Raw genomic sequence first — 25515 nt, forward strand, 5'->3', positions numbered from 1 at the left:
ATGTCGGTTTAAGAGAGAGCGTTTTATTCCGTCTCTAGTACAAGCAGTGTGACGTTTGACCCCCCGCAACACTTCTTAAGCTTCGTTGGGGCGCGGCAAAAGACATGAACTCCAGAAAGAAACGTACGACGACACACAGCGCTTGATGAATTTCCGCTTTGTGTCGTCGTACGCTTCTTTCTAGTGCCCATACCACCTGCCACGTCACAACGAAGCTTACAGAATGACCCACTCCCAAACAGCCCAAGTATCCACCTTTATTTCGCTTGAACCACAGCCGCATGAGCTAGTTGACACGCCACTGATCGCATGATCCCAACACGCACTCTGCATATCTGGAATTCGTCACTGTTACACGCGCGAGCAGCGTTCGCACCTTTAAGTGGCAAGTCCAACAACGGCGTTCTTCGCTTCAAAATGGTTTCTTTGCAACTCCCTAGAACATACGGGCGAATTCGCCGCATCATTTGACAGGCCCCGACAGATCGCAATTCTTGGATGGCACTTTTGCGTACTTTCGTATGTGGCCGTCACGTCTAAAAAAATATATCGGAGCATCCCACGGGCACCGGTGGAAGGCTATGATCATTTAACTTGTGTCTTTATTTTATTTAATTAGATGATAGCATGTGGTGTGGAGTCAACATATTGTGCGCACAGCATGCGCTATACAGCACGTTACTAAGCAATCCCAACTACGCATTACTTGCTGAAACCATTCTGCATTATTTCTGATCACTAAACACGAACATGATATCGATCAGACGTTTTAAACATAGGTAGTTCAGCTTCTATAGAAAAGCTCAACGGCCATTACCATTCACCCAAATTTTTGCACACAAAAAAAGAGACACGTCGTTAATATCAATGTCGCCATAGGCACACTGTAGTATGTATTAAATTTCTCAAACATATTCCTCTTCATCTAGGAAGTGGTGTGAAATGCACGAGTATATTACACGCACCCAGAAATGCGAGGTCCACGTTGTGCGCAGTTATTCCCTGGTTCCCCAGGCAGGTTTCAAATCAAAGCGTTACATAATTCGAGACCAAGGCGCACAACATTAAGGCTTGCACACGTTGCAGTGACCATCGTAGCCCTGTACACCACGCCGACAAGTATAGCGATGTTCGCAATGCAGCGATGGCCACAAATTTTCTGTGTGGTCGCACGGGCAGCAAAGAACTATTATTCCTAGTTGGATTTTTAACAGCCGCGTGTACATAATACAACTCTTAGATCATATCAATTAACATTAAGCCACAGACAACGTGATAATGTTATGATTTACAGAAAACACGCCTGTTCCATGAACGAGACGCGCCTAATTTGACGGTACAGTCCTTTACGTGACTACGCGATCGTATTATTGGGACGCGCCTATAGCCATGGCAATATGCTGGCCAACGCGTCCGTCGACCATTAATTTTACGCTCCGTAGGGCCCACACTAACGCCGCGGTCCTCTTCCAGCATTTCTAGTCGTTCCTGTTGCTATCCCGCGTGTGGTGACCGGAGCGCTGCCTGAGGATCTCGAGCATCTTCTGGCGCTTCTCCTCCATCAGGTTGTCGCGGCGCTGGTGGACGTAGTCGCGGATGTTGGGCAGGCCGGAAATGACGCAGGCGGCAAGGGCCGACCGGGCCTCGGTCATGTCCGTGGCCTCGTACCACTGGTCGGTGACGGGGTCGTAGCACTCGGCGAGGTTTGTCGTGCTCTCGCCGTTGAAGCCGCCGATGGCGAACACGAGGTTGTCGATGACCTGTTGTACGAACAGAGTTCGAATCAGTTTAAGTGCGCTCTGGAATGTTCGAAAGAGTGGTGTGACGAACATGGACGAAAGAGAACAGACATCATCATCATCCTGACTACGCCCACTGCAGGGACAATTCTGCAGCGCAAGTTCCTTAACTCGATGTTGCCATACCATACGTCATTTGGCTGAAGTATGCATGAAAAATGTAGGCGGGAAGCTCAAATAATCTTCAGTTGTTAGAGCGCTTTCGTTTGTGGTTTATGTGCCTCTCTGTGTCCTTGTTTTTGAAGCGCGTCCGAAAATACCGTAGCCTCTCCCGTGTCCCACCAATCATCCCGGTCCTGCGCTTGCTGCGACCACGCTATCCCCGCAAACTGCGAAATATCATTTGCCCAACTACTGTGTGGTGGCAAATATCTTTTGCGCTGTTATGTTACGATCATGCCCACCTAAGTTCCGGCCTCCCCATCGCGATGAATATTTTTAATTATACTGTGTCTTTATGGAAGTGAGAGTATGTTCAAATCAGTGTGACATACCGTAACTTTTACCGCGACCGAAAAGTGTTCACGGAGACCAAGCATGCATTTCACAGATGCACATGGACCTGCTCACACTGTTGGAAGTCGGTGCTGATCTTGTATGTATCCTTCTTTTGTTGTTTCGCCAGTGTAACTGGACATAAAGGCGAAACATATATCCCGAGCGTCCGACAACCTTGTTTCGTCTGTGAGTTAATAGATTGCCACAGAAACAGTTGTATGCGGCCACTAGCGTTTGCAACATGTTCTCGTAGAAGAGAGCCTCAAAAGATGTTGGCACCACCGCTGACCCGTTCTGCCACGTCTCGGTGTCGCTATAATGAAGGCTGAGTCACGTGATACGACAGAAGTACTCCTAAAACGCTACTCGAGGGTGACTCATGCATTGCCAGGTCACCTCCCACGTTGCGCGACTTTGAGATTTCCTGAATGCGTGTCATTCGTAAGTGGTTTGTTGCCTTCAATCGCTTTTTTAACGCCACTGATTGAGTAACAAGAGATGAGACATCACGAGGAATCGTTCAGCAGAGGTTGCAGCTGAAGCCAACGTTTCGACAAGCGGACTTCTCTTCGTCAAAGCAGCAGCGAAGCTGTCTTGACGAGGACAAGTCCACATGTCCAAATGCTCACTCCAGCGACATCCTCTGTTCTACGATTCCCCACCACTTCACGTATCAATCTTCCGCTGAACGTCTGTCTCGTATGAAATAACGTATTTCAAATGTGACTTATGCCTCAAAACCGGCGCATGCATGCGTCACGAGCGGCCTTGCACACTTTCATTCATCAAAAGTGGCATTTCTATTCATTTCATCTCTTTTGTCATTCGTAGAGACTATCATATCCACTATATATGATGAGTCCATCTAAAGTTTTATAGCGAAGTTTTCATTGTTGAACCTCCGCGGTTCTTGCTGACCGTGCCTGCTGCTGTCTAACCGAATAGGTCATGCTTAAAAATAAACTGCAGCAGATACAACAGCATCATACCTAACTTCCCTTATGCCACTTCCGGTCGGGCAAGTGACTTCCGGGTACGCACTGCAAGTTTCTCGACACCACTTCATATTCCACTTAGGTCTATCGCGTTGACTTCCGCTTTCCGCTAATTGTCTGTACTTCAGTACCTTCCGATGCATAGTTACATAGCCTCGTTAACGAAAGCATCTGAGACAAGCTCGGTCAAAAATGATCATCGGGACTAAAACCTATTAGACCATTCGGAAAAATTGACGGAAGTGGCCGAGGAAGTGTCTTGCACATTAGAACATTGGGTAAATGGCGAAGATTAGAAGGAGTTTTGCCGTATCCACATTCAAACAGTTCGCATGGGTATGCTGCAACATTGAAGTGCGGAGCACTTTAGGAGCTGGAGCTGTCGTCTCATTTCGTGACGCTGAAAGTACAATATTAGCCCAGAAGAGGGCGCTACAGGTGAAGTCAATATCAAAATAGGTCACAAGGCGGCGCTGCAGATCAAGCCCACACCAAAATAGGTGAGACGACGGCGCTACAAGACAAGTCAATACCAAAATAGGTCAAGAGTATGCGCCACTGCATCACAAATGAAGGTTTCCTTTCTCGCGATGAACACCGATCAGGCTGCACGTTTGGAACGCTAGCGTGCGCTTGACGTGAACGCCAGCGTCGTCGAAGGGCTAATTCGTTTGTACGAGCCAGCGAAGTGATAGCGAAACGCCAACGCCGGGAGTTAGACGCAAAGATACATAAGAGAAAAGAGGAGGCAAAACTCCAGCGAATTCGAGGTAACCCTCCGCTTCGAAAGACTCAGACGCAAGCCGAGTACCAACCAAGAGAAGCGGACATGCAGCTTCAACTCAAAGAAACACAAGCCAAGTGTCAACAGAGGCAGGCGAATCCGCAGCACTGCTCCTCAGTTTGTACAGTTTTCACGGTGTGGAACTGGCGCGAATTTTTTAAATCTTTGTCACATCGCCAGGTGAACACCACCAAACATGTTCTAGAGCAGGGGTCGGCAATCTTTTGAAGCGGAGGGCCGAGTTGCCACAAGCCGGGGCCGCACGACAAATAGGTGCGGTGTGTGTATGTGCGTAAGGGGGCGGGGAAGACTTGCAGGCAAGTAATTATATTTCCTCATGATTTGCATGTTACTTCGGACAGAGGCGTGGCGACTGAGTGTGCTTTCTTAGATTTTACGAAAGCATTTGACAAAATTAACCACCAGCTGCTCTTACTAAAATTACAATCCTTATACCTGGCGACAACTTTCTGTGGCAGCACAGCTAAAGCTACGTGGGCGGAGCTTCTGCACATGTGTCACTACGCCAAGTAGTCCGTTCGCGGGCGATTTCGGTTTTGGTTTCGTGAGCGCATAAAACATGTGCGTTTCCACACGAGTATTCATGGCTCATGATGTTACTTGGGAATTTATGCAGATAGTTTATTCACAGATGTAGTCGAAATCTACCACATAACTTGATATACTTAAGCATGCAGCACAAATACCTGGAATCGTTGCTGAGCTCTTCTGCAAATCAAATTATATAACGCCAATGTGCTAGCGGTTCAAGTCCACGTGCATAGCGAGCACCATTTAGTATTGTTTACATTTCTTTTTTGGGAAAGCGATAGCATATTTTGCATTGCGAAGGAACGCAGGAATCAGCTTTATTAAAGCGGTCGGTTTTACTTTTCAAAGAAAAAAGAAAGCCACGGCCCAGCAGTAACTGCGCAATCGGAAATCATACGCAAAGGTAACAAGCCATTTTCTGAATTTCGGTGCACACAGGGTCGACATCGTCGTTTTCCTACATTTGGAGACGCTGTAACTTTCTGGAGACGCTCACGTCATTTTGTCAGGGGACGCGAAGGCATCGAAAGGCAGCAGATATCTTGGCCACGACCAGTCAGGAGCGGGCGTCTCACGTGTGTGATTATACAAACGGGTGAAACGCGTTTCTTACTCCCGTGGTCAAGAATGCTTTTTTTGCAAATTGAAAATCACGCTGTCAGTCGCGTAATAGACATGAACGCGTCTGCTGCCGAGGCAAATTTTGTCACCGTAAATCGCTCTCATTCAAAACGCCAAAACACCTCCCGCCGTAGACGCCGACGGGCACGGTGTTAGACGCAATCTTCGGTGCGACTGTATCAGTAATAGTAGGCAACCGAAATACCCACCATGTATGCAACGCATTTTATGAAATGGGCCACTTATTTTACGTACTGTTTCCAATCGCAGTTTTGCTTTCAAGCGGCTCTTCTTGCTGAAGACTTGAAGGTCACCGTCGTCACTGTCAAGGAAGCTATCGCGATGCGAGACCCACTTGCGATGGTGGTATCACTTGCACACTTCTTTCTCGGTGATAGTATGGGCAAATCAACAAAATAATTCACAACGCACCGCTATCTTCGTTTCATTCTGGTCGATGAACGCAGATCACCTAACGAACGCGCGCTTATGCTCACTTGCAAGCTTCGATGTGCACCTGTTGCAGCTGAGCGACGCCATCGTTGTTTAGTGGGGACGGAAAACGTGAAACGAACAACAGAAAACCTGAAAACTCGAAAGAGCGAAAATCGCTAATCCTTTACGGGATTATCATTCTTACTTTCAACGCAAGCAATCTTGAACGTAATACGTATTTCTTTTCTTTTTATGTTTTCTTTTATGCTACGTATTCTACAAAAGCTAGCGTTCGCGTACTACATACAGAAGCGGAGTAAAAAAGTGCGTGGTTCGGTTGTGTAGCCTTCGCTGTGCTGCCACAGAAAGTTGTCGCCAGGTATAGGCATTGACCATTTGTTGTTTGCTTGGATAAAATAATTTCTAACCGCACGCAGTTTGTTTCCGCTAACGATACTGACTCTTCTGAAATACCTGTGCGTTCCGGTGCGCCACAGCGTTCTGTTTTGGGCCCACTACTATTCTTAATTTATATCAATGATTTGTCTAACAAAACCTGTCCTATTTGCCTTTTTGCAGATAACTGCGTTATTTACCGCAATAAAACCAATGACTTTCATTCCGAAGCCCTTCAAAATGACCTCAATCACATTTTGCGTTCCTGCTATGTCTGGAAAATGGAACTTAGCACTTCTAAACGTAAAAGAATGAAAGTTTCTCGTAACCACACGCATTCATCTAACTACTCATATTCCTTGAATTCAATCCCGCTCGAATACGTCAGGTCATATAAGTACCTTGGTGTCAACATTACTAACACCCTGTCCAGGTCCGATCACATTGACTATGCACTAACTAAGTCTAATCGCGCGCTAGGCTACATAAAACGTAACTTTCCTCTTGCCCCATCATCATTAAAAAAACAGTTATTTATCAGTTATTAACGCCCTGTGTTAGAATTCGCTTGATCCATATGGGATCCCGGCCAAATAACATTAATATACAAGCTAGAGGGAGTTCAATACTGCTCGGCGCGTTACATCCTATCAAATTGTCATCGAACTTCCAGTGTATCTGCCATGAAAGTCACCCTTAACCTTACGTCACTTGCCCCACGCAGAAAGCTAGCACGCCTCTGTATCTTTCACAAAATATATCATCACAATCACATTTGAAAATCGCGTGTAATACAGCCTGCATCCTTCATATCATATCGTTTAGATCACAGCAACAAAGTAAACATCCCTCGTAGCTTCATGGTAACGTACTCTGATTCCTTTCTTCCGAAAATGTGCCGCGACTGGAATCACCTGACTGCGAGTCCATCAATCGTCAATATTACTAACCCTGACGCATTGCGAAATGTATTAAGTACGTCACTTTGATTTCATTGCATGCTTAAGTGATACCGCGACTTCTCTTTTCTATGCTTTTGGTTTCCTGTGTATGTATGGCGGTTTTCTGTTAAATATGCCTTCTTGTATTATTTTATTTTATTTTATCCATTTCCTGTATTGATTGTATTTCAGATGTCTTAGTTGGAATGTCATCTTCTGTTGTTTTTTTTCTTTTGCCTCTCCCCTCTACAATACTGTAAATCCCTTAGGGTACAATAAATAAATAAATAAATAAATAAAGCGAAAAATTTGGCGATTCGACAATAATCATATAATAAACAGGAATAGAAATCATGTTTATTTTAGCAGGCCCATCACAAGGTTGCAATCTTTACGCATCGGTTACACCCAAGTAAAAAACTCTTTCAATGCGAGTTTTGGTGTGGAACATTGCTAGTGAACTCGCGAATGTCTACATAAAGGTTGCTCACCGAGAGAGGCAGAAAGTCGTGGATTCATCGCTTAGTCGGCAGGTGTTCATCGGTTAGAATGGGGGAAAGGGGGGATTTGACGTCGCACCGGGGGCCGCATAATACTGCCCTGTGAGCCGCAGGTTGCCGACCCCTGATCTAGTGCAATCCGCGACTGATGCTCGGCACATACAACATACGCACTGGTTCGTTGTACGACTTCAAATATCCCGAAGACGTCGCGAAAAAAACTATCAAATATAAGAATGATAACGCCACCTAATGAGAATTTCCTCCCAATCCAGCGGGTGGTGCGTCACCAGGTTCTCGATTTATTGGTAAGACGTGGCCTTGTACGCACCATTAAATAAAGAGCAAGCCACTCTTCTACAAGAGCCAAGCGGCGTCGCAGAGTAGCAAGCGAAGCGCGCTGCTTCAATTCCGCGCACTCACGGCAACGGCGAAGTTGCTCCTCGGCGAGTTCATGTTGGGCAGTGTCATCCAGATGTTGGTCTCCGGGTTGTACTTCTCCGCCGAACACAGCCTCGAGGATCCGTTAAAGCCACCGACGGCATAGATGCAGTCGCGGAATCCGATGCAGCCGACGCCGCTTCGACGGAACCGCATGGTCGCGATTATCGTCCACTGACCTGGCCCCGGGTCGTACCTCTCGGCCGAGCTGAGGCACTCGCTGCCGCTGAAGCCGCCCGTCACGTACACGTAGCCGCCGTGTGCGGTGGCGCACGCGTCGCTGCGTTGCATGTGCATGGGCGCGATCATGGTCCACTGCGAGCCAGGCAACACAGCCCGGTACCAAGAAATCGCACTTAAAGGGGTACTTACATGAAAACTTTTAGTTGTCACTTTTTTGCGTAAGATAGAGGCCAAGCCTTCAAAAGCTTAGAACATCTACTGGTAAGCGTGAGTCTACCTTCAAAAAATTACACCATATCGCGCTAAAGCGGACCATGAGGCGATGCGAACCAGGAGCACTTTCACGATCGCGTTCCGTTGACGATCGTTGGGCATGGTACCGACCTCGGGCATGCTCCCAACCTCGCGTCGTGGAACGCGAAGAGGAACGCTACGCGCGTCGTGTCTTCCCTCTAGCCTGGCCGTTAATTCTCGCAGGGTCAGCGGGTAACGCGAGGGGGGAGCGTAGGAGAGGAGAGAGAGGAGGAGGGGACGCGCATGCGCTGGCGCTCATCGCGGCTGTTGCGCAGGAGAGAATGAGGCGCGCGAGAGGGGGGAGCGTAGCAGAGGACATAGGAGGAGGAGGAGGATGCACCTGCGCAGTAAGGGCGGTAACGCCGCACACCACCACCACCTCCACCACCACCTCCACCACCACCACCACCACCGGAATTAACTCCGTTATAAGATGCTTCGCATCTAAAAGTAATTACAGTAGGTTTTGAAAAGCTAGTTTCGGTTCGTACTGTACCCTGTCGTCACAGCACGGCATGAGCTTCTCGTCACGTGCTTGCGCAAGCTATCGCTAGAGTGTACTTGAACAGGGGAGTGCTCGGTACGGACGCAGCACCAACGTATAGAAAGTGAAGTCCAAACAGGGTCAATCCGCCTGTGGGGCTGCGATCTGTAGACTGCAATGTGTCGTCGTCTCAAAAAGTAGCGTAAACTGTGAAATCTCATTTCGACTCTCGTATTCGGAATATCTTGGAGGCCATACTTTACGTTTTTGTTCAATCCCGGCGGGTGGCGCTGCAAATAACTGCGCTCACTGTCAAATTTCTTCTATTTTACTTCACACCTTGCGTTACTTTTGGAAGCAGCACGTAGCAACAGAAGCTAGTTTTAAGAAACAAAGGAAAACCAATACAGCTATACAAGGTGACACTAAGAATGAAACTTCACCATGTACAGCTACGATTCAAACCCGGGCCTTTTGAGTGGGAAGCGGGCATTCTATCCCTGCACCACTCCGGCGGAGCCGCGCGCAACTCTTAAACGATGACACATTGCAGACTACCGATCGCTGCGCCGCAAGCGGATTGACCCTGTTTGGGCTTCACTTTTCGAAGCTCGTTCCGAGCACTCCCCTGTTCTAGTACACTCTACTATCGTGATGTTTTTACACCACTCTGCTCCGTGGCTCCTTTGGTCACGCATAAGCGGCCATTTTGAATGTTTTAGTACCTGACGACATCACAACAATCCATACTGATGCGTGAAGTCACCAGAATTGACACCTTCACACTTGCTCAGAGCCGTCTCTGCATACAGAAGATTTGCAGGGTGTGTTTTTTTAACACGAAAGTGTTTTATGCCGGGGTCCACCAAGTACATCCGTCACGGATATGACGTTGATAAAATGGGACGCCAACGGGTGAGAAAGAAAAAAAACCCACGAAAAGATACCCCGCTGGGAATCGGAACCCACGACGTTGCGGGCCGCGACGGCAAGCGCCCGACGCTCTACCGACTAAGCCAACTCGGGAAATGCTAGGCACGGCGCGAACGCGCCTTATATCTTTCACACCTTCTCTTTCGCGGCGGGCGGAGCGGGCGGTGCCGCCGTCTGTGAGAGGTGAAAAGAAGTAATGCTCACGATCGACACTTACTAGCGCTTACTCCGAGATTGCACGTGATATCGGAGGTCATGGTTAAAGCGTCTCGATACACAGAGAGGTAGACTGGCCGCGCTGGCGTCGCCGAGGCACCCTTGACGCAGTTACGTTCTTTGCCTTTGGATTCGTGTTAGCGTGCGTCGACTCATCGGAGTAGTGCAGCTTCCACGTGCACGAACGGGATTTCTCTGCCGCCGACTGCTTCAATTGCGAGAGCACCGACTAACAAAACTGCTGCAATATGCGTTGCAGAAAGGACGCGATTTCGACGGGCGAATGTCGTGCCTTGGTGAAGCGAGAGCAGCGCCTGCGAGACAGAGGCCAGCGGGACGCACGCGTTTGCGGCTCAGGCTACGAACCTCTACCTCCCGCGTTGCTGAAGTGCAGTGTGTGTTATGTATGCATGAGCACAGGCGTCGGCTACCCATTACTAGAAAGCGCACACCGTGCCGTTTCTCTCCTTAATAGACGACGCTTTGAAGAAGTGCATACCGGGTACCAGTGTTGATTATGAGCTTGTTGATATCATCCTTACGCGGGATTCACGATTCGCTGTGTCCAAATATATGTTCACACCGTCAGCTACCACGACGGTTTAATCATGATCATGGGCGTTAGTCGTCGCGATAGAGACATGATGTCAACATGGGTGCATCCACGTCAAACGGTGCTATAGCTGCCAAACACGAATAGACATTGTACAAGCTCTCATATATCATAAGCACTACTTCTGTGAAGACACGTTTCACTTTCGTGTTATACCGATTCCTATGACGGAGGGATCAGCCATGTTTTTTTTTTCTTCAGAGAATAGATTTTTTGTAAAAAGGTGGTTGATCCCTCCGCCATAGGAATCGGAATAACACGAAAGTAAAGCGTGCCCTTACAGAAGTAACTGAATGTTTACTGTACATTGATATAAGAGAGTTCGCACAATGTATATTGATGTCTGGCAGCTATAGCACCGTTTAACGTGGATGCGCCCACTTTGATTATTGGTGGTACATCTCCATCCCGACGACTAACGTCCATGTTGAATGATTACACAAAACCTTGTGGTAGCTGTAGTAGTTAATGGTGAAAGCGTAATCAGAAAACGAGGTGTGTGAGCGGCGCATATTGGACGCAGAACTTGGTCGCCATCACGCGGCATGTTAAAATGTGATTGAACACCACGGCCGGACTAGAGGGAAACGCAAAGCGTGTCGTGTCACCCCCCCGGCCGCGATTTTTCTCAGGGCGAGCGCGTGAGCGGGGAACGCGGTGTAACAGCCAGGTGAGGCAGGCGTGCGTCGCAGAGCTATTTTAGATGCGAAGTATCTTAAGGCGGAGCTCAATCCGGTGGTGGTGGTGGTGGTGTGCGGCGTGACCACCCTTACTGCGCATGCGCATACCCACTCCACACACCTCCTCTCCACTCACCCTCTTCCTTTCCCCTCTCCACTTTCCCTCTTACTTTCCCCTCTCCACATTCCCTCTCCCCTCCCCCTTTCCACTCTTCGTCTGAAACGCGGGCTAGACGTCCGAAATTCTCTCCTGCGCAACGCCGCGATGAGCTCGAGCGCATGCGCGTCCCCTCCGCTTCTCTCTCCTCTCCCACGCTGCCTCCCTCTCGCCCGCCTGTCGACCGCGTTCTCCGCTCGCCCTGTGAGAATTAACGGCCAGAATATATGGAAGATAAGACGCGCGTAGCGTCCCTCTTCGCGTTCCACGACGCGAGGTCGGTAGCATGCCCAACGAACGCCAACGGAACGCGATCGTGCAAGTGCTCCGGCTTCGCATCGCCTCATGGTCCCCTTTAGGGGGAGATGGCGTAATTTTTTTTTGGTTTGGATTAGCGTGATGCTATAAGCGAGGCCGACGTTTTACGACGCTTGGGGCATAAGGTCGCCACCTCGCGGTGTGTTAAGGCATTGACAAAATTGAACTTCTATTGAAAACGCGCCGAATGGGACGGACGTGTGACGCGTTGCAGGTGCTAATGGCGGAGGCCACAGTAATGACGAATTACTTTATTTTAGCGCTCCCAGATGGCAACAGCACCCCGCCGACCAAGAGAGTGGTAGATATAAAAGGCGCGTTTGTAAAGTTTCCAGAGACTGTTACCGTGGCGCAGTGGATAGCGTGCCCGACATGTGTTGTTGCGGACCGAGCGGTCGTGGGTTCGATGCCCATTGACGGAACCTCTTTTTCTTTGACATCTGATCGTGTAAGTTTTTTCGACATCATTTCCGTCACGGAAATACGTCACTGAAGTCTTGGTGGAACCCGGCATAAAACTCTTTCGTGTTAAAATGCTATGACAGTCAGGCCCCTGTCGTCTTTGCAGGCGAACTCTATGCTGAGGCGGAAAAACTTTGCCGCACCTAAAGTTGCATTGAAATGAGTAAATAAAAGAAAGCTCCTCAGTTGGCTTTTTAGTGATTAACTTCAGGGCAGTAGTTTATATGGAAGAGTTGTAGCGTGTGGCAGGTATGGCATGCCCATTAAAAAAAAAACGCAGAAAAGCGCACGCAGTTCGAGATAATAATCACCAAAATTGGAAACCTCGATCGAGGCGAAACCAAAACCGAGTGCGAGTGCACCGGGCGCTCAGCAAATCCGGCAGCCCTGTTACGGCATACCGGAAACTCACGTGGCGATTTTTGAAAAAAAGGCGCGTTGCCGCAGAGTATGGCCTGGAAAAACGGGAAATCGTCCTAAATGCCCAAATGGACCGCTTATACTCTGCATTTGGTGTGTAGTGCTTATCTGTTTGTTTCGCGCTGTACCCAAGGAAACCATAATTTCCAGTTTATATTTCACTGCACAGCTTAAATATAGGCAGCAGCCACTGCGGCGCTCTTTCTAGAAGACGAACGAACGAGTTGTTTGCCCTTCTTTCGAGTTTACAAAAAAAAACATATATTGTTGATTCAATATCGCTGATTGTTATCTCGAATTACCGGTGCTTTTCTGCGATCTGTAAAATGTGGGCGTGACATTTTAGAACTCTTCGATATAAAGAACGGCCTTCAGGTTAATCATTTAAAAAGTTAATTAGCGAGTTTTTCTTAATTACTCATCTCAGTTTCACTTTAGGGGTGGTAAGGTATTTCCGCCTCGCCGTAGAGTTCGTTTCCGAAGATGACAGGATGACAGTGGCCTAACTGTCACAGCATTTTAGAAAAAAATCTCTGTTGGCCGCCCACTCACTTTCGCAAACTCACTTTCGAAAAAACGTACTTTAATCGGTGTTTGTTAGAACATACTTATACGACACAATAAAGATTGCGAGGAAACTGCGGAGAGTGATCGTCGATACAGGCAAATAGCCGGACGCTTCGAAACTTCGCTGTATTAAATTATTCGTGTATATGACGGTGTTTATATGTTGCAGGTGAGGGAAGGAGGGGGTATTTAACTAACGTTCCTTTTATTGTATTATTTCTAGATCACGGATTTCTTAATTTGAATAGTAGACAGCACGTGCTGCTCGAACATGTGTAACAATTTACTTTTGTCTCGAAGAGCTGTAAAAATTTTGCGTTTGCCGAACGCGAAAACTTGTGCACCGACTGAATAAATGACAGCGTCATGCCTTCTCAGGGGTCGGCTTCCTTTGCTACGACACAGGCTGCAGGATGGGCACCAGTGTCGCTAGTGTCACACCACTATTGTAGTGTGTAGTGTCCCACTGGCGCTGTGACTCTACACACGTAAGGAGGATGTGTCACTAGTGTCAGCGGACCATTGTCACGTTGTCTTTAAGCCAAGGTGGTGCCTTGGAACAATTTCACCTCGCGAAATATGAACATGCTTCTGTGTCACCTGGAGGGGTTGGTGTCTATCACAGGGTGGCTCAGTTATCGCTTGTTTATTAGATGTGAAGCATCTTATAGCGGAGTTCAAACCGGTGGTGGTGGTGTGCGGCGTGACCACCCTTACTGCGCACGCGTAAACCCTTTCCACTCCCCTCTCCCTCTCCACTTCCCCTCTTCCCTCCCCCTCTCCACCCCTCTTCTGAAACGCGGACTCGACATGCCGAAATTCTCTCCTGCGCAACGCCGCGATCAGCGCCAGCGCATGCGCGTTCCCTCCCTCCCCCCTCTCTCCTCTCCTACACTGCCCCCGTCTCGCGCGCCTGTCGACCGCGTTCCCTGCTCGCCCTGTGAGAATTCACGGCCAGGCTAGAGGGAAGACACGACGAGCGTAGCGTTCCTCTTCGCGTTCCACGACGCGAGGTCGGTAGCATGCTTTGCGAACGCCAACGGAACGCGATCGTGCAAGTGCTCCGGCTTCGCATCGCCTCATGGTCCCCCCCTTTTTCAAAAAATAATAAACTCCCACCGCACTCAGCCCCTCCCCCTACATTATCTACTTGTAGTACAAAATAAAGCTCTATTTCACCACGTCTTCAGAAAATGACCCCGCCTTTAGAATTTCGCACTACATCTTTCAAGTTCTCAACGTCTGGATCAACGGTGAGTCATTCCGTTGGAGATATTAGAGCAAAAATGAATATGTATGTCCTTGGCAAAATATATCGCAGTTGGGATTGTACCGTTCAGGCACATATGTGTTAAGGTTCGAAAAAGAGCTGAAGTACCTGGTTTGTACGGCGGTCGAACTTCTCCGCCGTGTTTTGTCTGTGCCGACCGTCGTACCCGCCCATGGCATATATGATTTCGTCCAGCACGGCCACGCTGACGTAGCACCTATGCAGGGTCATGCGTGTTTGACCTTATTATTGACACGAACAACGGCTGCCTTCCAAGCATTTCCAGTCGAGAACTTACTTCCGGGCTTTGAAAAACTCAGTAAAACGCTTCAAAAAGTAAACTCTTACAAAATCAGCCGTTCTGGTTCAAGTTAACAGTTATATTGGATAGATAAAATATTGGAGCACGCCGTTACTTAAGGTAAGGGCCTATATACTGTAAGGGTAATTAATGAAAATTAATTAGACGATTTCACTGAAAAAGCAGACGGTTTTATTATGAGCAACTCGCATCGCTGCGACACCTGGCGGATCACATCTAAGTACCACGCGCTTCTTTCTACGTGGCCTCAAACATCCGCCTACGCAGCGCGACGACAAAGTGGTCGTAGCGCGACCACTTCCTCTGACGTCGGCTGGTAACCGCTGGGCCATCGTCGCTGTTAACCATCTCACGTAATACGCCGAAACCGCCGCCCTCTCAGGCGCTACAGCGCGCGATGTTGCCTCCTTCCTGCTCTACCGATTTATACTGCGTCACGGTTCCCCCAGGAGCTTCTCAGCGATCAAGGTCGTGTCGTCTTGTCGGAAGTCTTCGAAGCCATTCTCAAAGAGTGCCATGTTGTTCACCGCGAAACTACTGCTTACAAACCGCAGGCGACTGGCCTCACTGAACGCTTTAACGTACGCTCGTCGCTAGGCTCTCAATGTACGTCGCCGCCGATCACACATATTGGGATGCCATTCTGCCCTTCGTCAGCTACGTCTAAAATGAGTGTGCACATATTTCTGCCGCAGCCGGGCTTCCAGAAGAGTGTCGCGAGCTTGGCCAGAAATTTACAATGCATGAACAGGAGCGGCAGAACAGCATTCGCGGTGACACCACCACTTCTGCGCCCCCGTTCCTCCCTGGGGCGCTAGTATGGCTGTCACTCTCGACCACTGCAACTAGGCTCTCTTCGAACTACTGCCCAAATACGAAGGCCCCTACCGTGTTGTCCAACGCACATCCCCGGTCAACTACCTGATCAAACCCATGAAATCATATTCGGACGTACTCCGTCAAGGGGGCAAAATTATCAGCGTGGAGAGCCTCAAGGCCTACCATGACCCGCTCATAGTGACAAGCTGTTAGGTCGTCGGCCGGCTCACTTTTCGTGCCCGTGGTAATTGTAGAGAAGCCTTGGAACTGTGTAATGGTTTGCCCTCTGCAGCGCCTTCTACTGGGTCGTCTTCTTCGACTCCTTTCTGACAGAACGCCGAGCGAGCTGGGAGTCCGTGCTCTGCCTTAACTGCCGCCATTACACATTGTCGCCGAGTGCCGATCGCCGAGTCAAATAAACGCTTTACACAGCGATTATATTATAGACCTTAATCTCACTTCTCTCGAACCTCATAAGAATACCGCTTTCCACTATTTCATATGTCAATCTGTATGCGATTTCCAAAGATACAGAGCTGCAGACAACAGACAAAAAATTAAGGCAACCAGCACAGGCGCTTGTCCTTGCACCCTTATTTCTTTTTGCCAATTGTGATATGCTGCGCTGCCTTTGGCACACTGCTTCAACATGGGTGTCATGGTAAAGGTACAAACGAGTCTACCACACCTCTTGACGTGCATGGGCGTCACAGAGCGCCACTCCTTCGTGTGAGCGTTGACGCATCGCACACTGCTGAAGTAGTCTTCGCCGTTGAATCCTCCGATGACGTAGATCTCGTAGCCGACCACTGCGCACTTGTGGTATGCGCGGGGTCCTAGAGGGTCGGCGATGTCTACCTGCACAAGCGCAGAAAACGTTATATAAAACACGACTAACTCGCTAGGTCGGTCCCAGGTGGACGAACTCGCGCGCTCGCCTCTACATATACCTCTGCTTGAAGGCTTACGTGACTTTATTGTCATGTATTCAGCTGTTCTCGGCACATTGTTACATGCGGCGCATCCAAGCGCCTATACAAGAAACTGCAAACACTGCCTGGACGTGTGTACCACATAGTGTGGGAATGCAAGAAATATCCTAGAACTCCTCAAGACCCACCGCCAATCGATGACCAGTGGTCTTGATAGGCTTTGCTGACTAGTCAAGACCACAAAGACCGCCTTATGCTAGAAACCATAACAGAGGACCATGCTTTCCTGGAATTGGGAAACCAGCCATCCACAGTGGGCACAAAATCCTCTTTTGTTTTCTACGTTGTGTCGGAGCAGCTTTGAAGCGGCCGTCAGTAGAGCCGGTACTCTCGCAATGGCAACAGTTATCCTGACCCATATGAAACATTGCTGCTAATAATGATCGCATTAAAACTAAGTGAATGAAAGGATGCTGAAGTAGTTTGTTTTATGTTAGCGCCACCATATAGAAGGAAAACCCAAATTGAATCTTAGGAAATCAACCAGACGCGCTTTCAATTTGTTCACCTGCTCCAAAAAAAGGACTAATTTGACATAACGAAAACTCGAATATCATAAAATATCTTAACGGTGCTGCCGTGTTGGCTATACGAGCATCTACAGCAGGCAAACCTATTTAGCCAGCCCTCGTTATGACGTGTGTCACGCTGTGCTGATATACTTCAGTGCTACGTTCAGGCTTCGTGCCGCGGCCGGTCGCTCAGCAGTCGTGGTTCGCTCGCTCTACTGGGCTTCGCCGTGCTAAAAGGTAGTGCGTCATATGCTACAGATGGTTACTCTGCTCTAGCACGTGAATTACTGTTCACCTCCTCATGGCTCATGATGACCGCGCTCGCTGAGAACGTCGGCAAACATGCACGCAACGGCTTTCCGCCGGATTGCAAATACCCAGCGCTAGCGAAATTTTAACGCATTTTGACGCTGTGAGGTCGGTAGCAGAAGTGAGATGTTGCCATCCACTCTCCTTTCGATAGCTATTCCGCCCACAGCGTGTTCGTGTAAACATGTCATGTCACAGTATCAAATGTACAGCTATGGAATTTTGGAAGCAGCGAGGTAATAGAGGGAAACTGTGCGAACCATCTGCTGCGGTAAACGCTTCATTCGTGTGGCGTGTGCGCGCTAAAAAAGACGGGCATACAATTTATGGGCGAACGCACGTCAATCCATCGGTCGGCCTTCGTGTCGTAGGTCTCGACGAAGGCCGTCGGACCTCCGCCCATCCAGCCGCCTATGACGAACATCATCTCGTGCGGAATGCGTGGCCGGGCGAACAGGGGCGTTGGCACCTCCTCGTTGTGCACCATGACGTCAAGATCGTAGAGGAAACGCAGCGTCTCTATGACGAGGGGCCTGCGCATGCGCGAACAAGTTCTCGTGATTACATGGTTTCTTACAACACTCCCGAGGAGGTATTATGACAACCACAATGTTCATTAGCCATGGCATCTATGACTAGTAATTGTACTTATCAAATATTCGTATTTATGGCTCCAAATATTATTCCGATGTTATTTGTTACGCTTTATGCTTATTGCTTTCCGAGTTAGCATAGCTTCCCTAAAAAACGACAAGGCCGTAATAGGTATATGTTCACGTGCGTATTGACGTAATGTTTCGAATCTTTGTTTATATAATGCAATATCTTCCTGTCCGCCATGCAGGTCGCGCTGCCACACCGCAAAATTGTTCGATTACAAAATAGGCGGAAAATTTGGCGAAACAGAAGACGAAGAAGAGATGACAACGGAGCTCTCGACAACTAAATGATTTGACGAAGACAAATCTGCTGTCGAAACGTTGGCTCCGGCAACATTCTGTATTTTGCGCTTTTTGATCCTTCAGTGACAGAAGCGCAGCAAAACCTTGGCCCAAGCACTCAGGTTTATCGGCGCAAGGTGCAAGAAGGCCATTTGACAGCATATGGGAAAGCAGATATGAAAAAGAACTGCTTAACGAGCCATCTGCGAAGTGGCCAAAATCAGCAATTCTTTTACAGTATTCTGGAAAAAAAAAGAAGAAAGAACGAAACGCTTTCAACAACCGATTACAACGCGAAGCCACAAAGGGGGTCTACTCGACGTCCTGAGATGGTACGTCTTTGTAGAGCGTCGCCAAGCACTAGACTGTGTCGTGAAGCTTCGCTCAAATCCTAGCTGAAGTACTGCGTGGAAAAATTAATCCGCATGTAATCTTCCTAGCACTTACCAGAAACCAACGAACTTACTCGCGAGAAAATATTTTATTCACAGCGTGGCCGGTTTTCGTCGACCGCTTGCTCTGTGGCGTGGCGACTAAACGGGGGTTTGTATCAACGGCGAAACCAATTATAAACAAGTGTTATGGTAAAGTTCGGGTATGTAAAATTGCCTGTTATCTCGAACTATTGGCGGTGCACAAGTCTTCTGCTTGGAACAAGGTTCAACACTGCTGGAGGTTTGTCTTCACCTTCGCGGTGACCGACTACGCTTGCTGGAAGGTTATTCTGCAAGACTCAACTGAATGGTTTGTTCACACTCACCACTAACAGTTGAGTGTAAGAGTCCGCTAAGCCGACTGCATGGAGCTCGAGAGCTGGTTAGCCGGCAACAATGCTCACCGCAGGATATATGGTCTTAGCCCCTGAGCACACGCTGAAATGAACGATACATCTTGTGTTCTGCCACAGAATACCGCCGCACATGTCAGATGCTTAGGTGCATGGCAGAAGAGTTGTGATATGGGTCAGTCGACACATATTCTTGCGGCTTGAGGCCCAGATCACAGCTCCTCTGCAATGCGCTTCTTCTCCGCTTGGTGCCGATCACTGTGTTTGCAACGTATTTCCTCTGGGCGTCGTTTTTTCGCAGGTTCCAGTCCTCAAAACTTAGATCCACCGAACCTAAGTGTACATGAGAGGCACTGGGCTAACACCGTAACAGCCGTGGGATCGTAAGGCGCGTGGAAGGACGTACTTGCAAGCCTCGTCCTCGGCCACGTATTTGCACGCCTTGATCTTCTCGACGAAGAAGTCCGTGTCGACGAGTCCCGTGCGAACGCACTTGAACAGGCGGGAGATGTACTGCTTCCTGTTGTCGCGGTCGAAGTCGATCCAGCGAATCACGGCTTTCCACACGGTCTCCTCCTTGATGACGTTCAGGTTCTCGTCCGACATTATGGCCTCCAGCTCGCCTACCTCCAGGTGGAGCAGCTCCTCACTTCGCTCGGCCACTTCGATGAAGTTCTGCATCAGATAACTGGCAGCGCGATCACAGATGACCTTCGCTATAAAGCAGGACGCATCTTTGTGCGTCCAACATCCTTCAAACAGTCCACTCATGTATATGAGAGCGTGTCATTCGGATCAGTTACAAGTGGTCGCGAAGGCCCGAGATGTACCCCGAGCACGAAGTATCGTGGTATGCGGACGTCCCGCCGAAGCTTCTTTCGCAAATAAAGATGCTTTCTCTCTCTCTCTCTGAATGGCAAATATTAGAATCGTTATGGCGATACAAATAACGTTGATGTGCTTAACTGAGAACTTAAGTATACCGGAATTCACCACGACAGCAAGTCCGCAGGTTAGGTGTCCTAAGCATGTCGTTGTTCTATCTGCAGTCGTGGGTGCTCTCACACTATAAAGAGAATTCCAGCAAAATACGCGTTAACTAAGAAGCCAAGCTTCAACGATACCTCGATTTGGGTGAGTTCGGTTACCTTTACACTGTACACAATAAGCGGAAATGATGAATACGAAAGTCAAAACGAAAAAACGCCAGGACGTCGGGGAGAGCGCCGCACGGTCACAGTGAAAGCTGGAAAAGCGGCATTTCTAGAGCCCATTGTACACTCTCTTGTGGCTACTAATACAAGTACAGTAAGAGCGGGCTCACTACGCCACAAATAATATTTTTTTAGGTTTGTTAGAGCACACCACGACATTATGCGTCATTCTGCGGAGAAGCGTGGTACCATCTGTAAGGAATTATGCGTACTTTGTTGATGCGGCGTTTGATGACGATCAGGAATTACGGCTGACCCCTTTGTAATGGGTTGCAAGCTTTAAACAACCCACTAATTATGTGATTCACATTGTGTGACACCCGGTCGTTATTTAACTCTCCCACCACGCTTTATAACATGCGTTAACGTGAGAAAGAGAAAGAGAGAGAGAATTAACTTTATTGAGACCCTGAGGAAATGGATCATGGGAGCCTTATGGGCTTCCTTGGCAACCAATAGAAGTGCACTTGCGAGGAACCCACTACGCTATAAATCATCATAATTTTTGCGCAGTAGAGAAGCAGCCACTATGCAATTTTTCGTCAATCTGCGGAGAACCGTGGTGCCGGCTAAACACCTGTACGGCATTATGTGCTCTTTCCTGATGCTGTGGCTGATGACGATGAAGAATTATGGTAGAGTCTTTTGTAACAGTTTGCAAGCATTCAACAACCCACTCGCTTCGCAATTCGCATTGTGTGACGCCTGGTTAGAGGTTTCGCGTTGTGTGACGCATGGTTGTTATTTTACTCTTCTACCACACTAAATTACATATGTTATTGTGGTTCCTTCCCGATATAGAGCCTCTAAAGGGCCTTTTTGCAAAGCAGTTGCAAGCACCGGCGTGGCTCTGAGGTAGAATGCTGGGCTCCCACGCAAAGGGCCCAGGTTCGAACCTCGTACAATCCTGGATATTTTTCTTATTTCGTTTTTGTGTTATTTTGCGCGATAGTGGTTACGGACACCGGTGGCGGCGGAGGCGGCGGACAACTACGGCACGAAAAATGGCCCTTGTTGTGGTCTCATAACAACATTAGCTGTAAAGGATGGTTGGTCCGCGTGTCACAGAAATTGGTATAAGACGAAAGTGAAACGTGTCGTCACAGGAGTAATTGATTGCTTTACTGCGTTGGCATATCAGAGCTTTTATAATGTCTATAGTTGTTTGGCAGATGTGGCGCCGCCTGATGTGGACGCACTCACGTTGACGCCTAGTGGCACATACCTATACCGACGACTAACGCCCATGATCATGATTTAACCCTTGCGGTAGCTGACGTTATACGTGGACACCGCATATGGCAAATCCCGCGCAAATATGGCATCAACAAGCACATAATGAACACTGATACTCGATATGCACTCCTCCAAAGCGCCGAGAAACGCAAAGGGAAGCGGTACGCGCGTTGTGTCTTCCCTCTAGCCTGGCAGTTAATTCTCACATGGCGAGCTGCAAACGCGGGGAGCTATTTTTCGATATGAATGGGTGCTTTGGAGAGCTATTTGCCGATATGGATGGATTCTATGAGCGAAGCTTGGGCTAAAGCAAGGCACCATCTCGCGGTGTGTTAAAAGAAATTACACTTCTATTGGAAACGCGCCGAATGGGACGGTCGCAGCAACGGCGCGTTTTGTAGCGTTAGCTAAACTTGCCTAGCCGGACCCGATTTCACGTGGATCCTCATGAGCCGTGCTGCGCATGCGCGAGGATCAGTGATGTCACACAGCTGGCTCACTGGAGCCGGCATCTCACGCGCTCTCCACCAACGCCGCTAGCGCTTCGCCGCTGCTGGTCTGCGCTTTCGGGAGGAGTGGCGTCGTAGCCGCGGCAGACACACTGGCGCCGGCGCGCGCGACGCGCCGCTGCTAGTCTGCGCATTCGAGAGGAGTGACGTCGTAGCCATGGCAGACACACTGGCGCGTGCGCAGCTATTCGCCTTCGCTGTGCAGTCGCCGTCTGACACTGCGCTGGAGCCACTTGATAGCGCCTCTGACTGGCGTTTGCAGGTGGGTAACGCCATGGAAAAGGAGAGCGCAAATGCTGCTCAACGGCGCAGAAAAGCCGAGAAGCGTATCTCATCGGATCCCGAAGTAGTTGTTTGGCAATTAGCGGTTCAGCGTACGAAGAATGAATAGAAGAAGGCTAATATTCCTAGACAATCTGGAAAGCTAAGAATATTCAGCTGAACCTTTGCTAAGGTTACGTATATTTTCTTTTGCTTTTAGAGCCTGGTGTAACACATGTCATCACCCGTTATAAAGGGACGCTCAAAGCATCCATCTAGCCATTCACGCATGAGCACTTTAAGAGGAAAGTGTGAAAGAACATGCGCGTTCATGTAGCCTCCGTTATGTGTTTGGCGGTAACTCAATGGGCTAAACGCCGGCCAGCCGTCGTCGCGGACCGAGAGGTCATGGGTTCCACTCCTGTCAACGGAACTTTTTCAAAAATTTTTATTTCCTTGCCATTCGATGGCGTTCATTTTACTGACGTATGTCCGTGACGGAAATACGCCACGCAAATCTTGATGGACCCAGGCATGGAGCACTTTCGTGTTAAGACAGGCCAATGGTAGAGGGCACTTACGAAAGAGAAATTTTGTGAATTCGGCCTCTGACTCACTTGTAAGCTTTCGTAGCGAGGTCGGAACAGTTGTACAGCTTGGCGACGTTGTGTATGGAGATGCAGTTTTCGGGAGTCATGATTGAGACAAGGAAGTCGCAGCAGTCCTTGATTATTCCCATGACGCAGAGGTAGTCAGCGGCCTCCAGCAGGCTCTCGACGTTGTCGCAGCCCACCCACGTAATGCGCTTGTACGCGAACTCCACGATGATGGCCATGGTCTGCTTCAGAACTCCGGGAACCAAAACTTCGCAACGGCCTGCCTTGTTCTTACGACAACCGAACAGTGCCCTGCGGAGACGGAGTATGCCAGTCATGGCAAATGGTGAGGCATAAGCGCTGGACGTGCAGCTACAAAGGCAAATATGGCGTCTAGCCAGATCATTTTGTTAGAGCGTCCAGCGAAAGTCGTCTCTACAGCTCCCTTGAACTGGCGAATACAGAAGATAATTACAGGTTCCCTTATGCATTCACCTAGGAAGACTCGAAGGTGAAATCCATCTTCTCTATCTTCTTAGCCAACGTATTGATGCTGCAGCGCTACCCACTGAAAGCTTTCCGCACCTAACGTTTTGTGCTGCCTCCAGGACTGCAGGCGTTCCAAGCTTTATGCACCTCACTTAGTTTTTCACTACCTCTGTGATCGGTCCACCTTTGACCTAGCGACTATGTCGTGTGATGCGTCATTATGAGACGTCACGCGATGTGACGTAACTGTGACCTTATGACATCATATGGTAACGTCATCACGTAAGGATGATTTTTACATCGCATGTGCTGGCGCCGACGCCACCGGACGATGGTCAATTTTCGCGTTCGATGAGGCATCTAAAGCTTTCGGCTTAATGTAAACAACGGGGACACAGGAAGGGAACACACACAGCGCTTCCTGCGTCCCCGTTGTTTACTCGCGCTGTGTGGTTCATCATGCTTAACCAACACGCCCAAGTTCACTCCAGAACAACTAGCTTTGCTAACGTCTTTAAAAATAGCCCCGCCATGGTGGTCCAGTGGTTATGGCGCTCGGCTGCTATTCGAAGGTCGCGGGACCGAATCCCGGCCACGGCGGCTGCATTTTCGATGGAGACGAAAATGTTTGAGGCCTGTGTGATTAGATTTGGGCGCACGTTAAAAAACCCCAGGTGGTCGAAATTTCCGGAGCCCTCCACTACGGCGTCTCTCATAATCATATCGCGGTTTTCGGACGTTAAAGCTCAGATATTATTATTTTATATTACAATATGTCGACTTCCTATGTGCCATCCTCCACCCCTATGCAGTAACGGCATTGCGGCGTTGCAGGAATTTTGTAAATAAGTAAGCTAAAGCCAAAGCGCCCCTTCGTGTTCGATGAGAGCTGACAGTCATTTCGATCGGCCGGTGTAACGTTTCCTTTTTCTTTTTGGGAATGCGTTTGTTTTATTGACTGTTTAGCCATGCGGAAAGATCCACATAAAACTTCCTCTCATTTCTGTCAAGCGCTCGGTAGAGCTTCACTGTGTAATTGTATACTGACTTCATGTTTTAATGCGTTAAACACCTGCGGTCCATGTCCGTAGCTTTGAATTACGCTTTGGAAATTAATGTTGAGCGCACAGTTAGACCTCTTGATTACTCTTGACTTTGTTATTGTATCACTACTTGATGCGCTGATGCCAGCTGCTAGTCCTGTAAAATTTTTGAAAGAAACAGATTGACATTCCAGACGACAAGAAACGCGCCTTACAGGCAGAGGTTTGTTTAAGCGGAATTGCTCAGCGCGTTCGAGCGTGATCACGCCTTGTTAATGCGTTGCGGCCGGCTTTCTAAACCATCTGCTGATCTCCGGCGCTCCTGAGAAACCCTATGAATAATTCTACTGCAAGCGTTTCGATGCTAGGGTGCAATGAGGCGGCAGTTGTAAGCGTGTGACACATTGTCATTGACCTACTCTGCCCTGCGATAAACGCGTTAATACTGTCGCTGAAGTTTCACGGATCAACTTGTTCACTTCTTTAGGATGCACCAATTTACCGAGGCAAACAAGTTGTATGCCATCGTGCAAAAAGTGTGCGGTAGATCTCGGAGCCGTTGCCCATTTTATTGTAGATTTTTTTTTCAATCCCTCGCACAACTAACTGTGCGGCGATTACATAAACAATTATCCGTCGCATAAAATGAGACTCAAGCATATCCTTACCACCAGCTCTCGAGAAAAGCAACACTAAGTAATGCAGGCCATCGTACTTTTAGAGAACGGCAATAAACGGCGCAGTGCGCTTCAAATCCACACATGCAACATCAAAATAAGCTTCTGTTTGTTTGATTGTTTGTTTGTTTTTACTTTCGCAACTTTGCTACATGGCGCTACAACCAAACTTTGCCACGAAATACTAACGAGCCTACGTTCACGCCCGTGTTACGTTTCTTTTTTGTCATGACAGACACGAGGAGAGGG

The 25515-nt window shown here is 48.6% G+C and overlaps 1 protein-coding gene across 1 annotated transcript in view; it reads right to left on the minus strand.

Annotated features, from left to right (window-relative positions):
* The window catches only part of LOC119385010 (kelch-like protein 10), a 219584-nt gene that overhangs the window by 193686 nt on the left and 383 nt on the right, over positions 1 to 25515 (minus strand). The gene's annotated exons all lie outside the window — the stretch shown is intronic.

Source organism: Rhipicephalus sanguineus, chromosome 3 (genome assembly GCF_013339695.2).
Source record: "Rhipicephalus sanguineus isolate Rsan-2018 chromosome 3, BIME_Rsan_1.4, whole genome shotgun sequence".
NCBI classification, from domain to species: domain Eukaryota; kingdom Metazoa; phylum Arthropoda; class Arachnida; order Ixodida; family Ixodidae; genus Rhipicephalus; species Rhipicephalus sanguineus.